Source organism: Leopardus geoffroyi, chromosome B2, assembly GCF_018350155.1.
Source record: "Leopardus geoffroyi isolate Oge1 chromosome B2, O.geoffroyi_Oge1_pat1.0, whole genome shotgun sequence".
Classification (NCBI taxonomy): Eukaryota; Metazoa; Chordata; class Mammalia; order Carnivora; family Felidae; genus Leopardus; species Leopardus geoffroyi.
The window spans coordinates 45,681,300-45,682,508 of NC_059332.1; positions in this window are offsets into that span (position 1 = coordinate 45,681,300).

Here is a 1,209-nt window from a genome sequence, read left to right on the forward strand (position 1 = left end):
ATCAACTTCCAGCATTGGGGATATTGTGTAATGTATACGTTATTTTTTTACAGGGCCCATCAAAGACTTTCTGTAAGGCTTTTAAAATCAAAATTCAGTAGAAACACTAGGGCCTGTGTGTTTCAGGAGTTTCTCATCGCTCAAGAGCTCATCCTGGAGCAAGAATAAGATAATTTAGGAAATGGATTTGAAGGGGTGATGGAATAATGAAATTGCTTTCTGCTTTAGGAAACTTGAACCCCAAATCTTCCTGTGCATGAGCCTTGTGAGTTACAACCAGGATTGCACTCCTCTCTAAGAATGTCAATATATCCTTTAAAATCTTCTAGTTGTTAACTTCACTTAGTAAAGAGTCTACGTTCTTTTGTATTCAATGCTCTAATAACTAATGATTCTATTTCTTCTTTTAGAAAAGTGCCAAAGTCCGCTGAACATATAACTGATAGAGATGCTCTTTTGGGCAATTTGGATAATTAAAAATATATCATAATCTGTCAAATTAAAAAAACATTTTATATATTTATAAAATATGTATTTAAAAATGTTTATTTATTTTGAGAGAGAGAGAGAGCACATGCACATGGGAGGGGCAGAGAGAAAGGCAGAGAGAGAAAATCCCAAACAGGCTCCACAATGTGAGCACAAAGCCCGATTTCTCACAAACTGTGAGATCATGACCTGAGCCAAAATCAAGAGTCACCCAGTTAACCGATTGAGCCATCCAGGCACCCCTATGATATATTTTAAATATTGATGGAATGTTTTCCCTCTCTTCCCATATATATATATATATATATATATATATATATATAGTATATAAAATGTATACTTCCTATAATATCTTCTCTTAGCTCAGACCTTTATAAAAATTGCTAAGAAACAGTAAAATGGATGGAGCTTGGTCTTCAATGTCTTATTCACCCAAGGGAGGGGTGAAGTGAAGTGACAAGAGAGTAGCAATGATAAAGAAGTAAGATAATGCAGGCTTGAATAATCTATCTGCACACTGAATAGTTGAATACTGACATATCTGGGTCATTGAAGAAAAGTACTAAAATACTCACTGGTTATTAGTTGGGGAATCAAGTCTGACCCCGGGAACTTGCTTTGCATTGTAAAACAGGTTATGGGATGGTTCAAGTGGCTTATTCGGGTCTGTTGCCATTTCTACTGATTTGCTTTTCAGGCTCCTGGTCGCTTGAAGAGAGC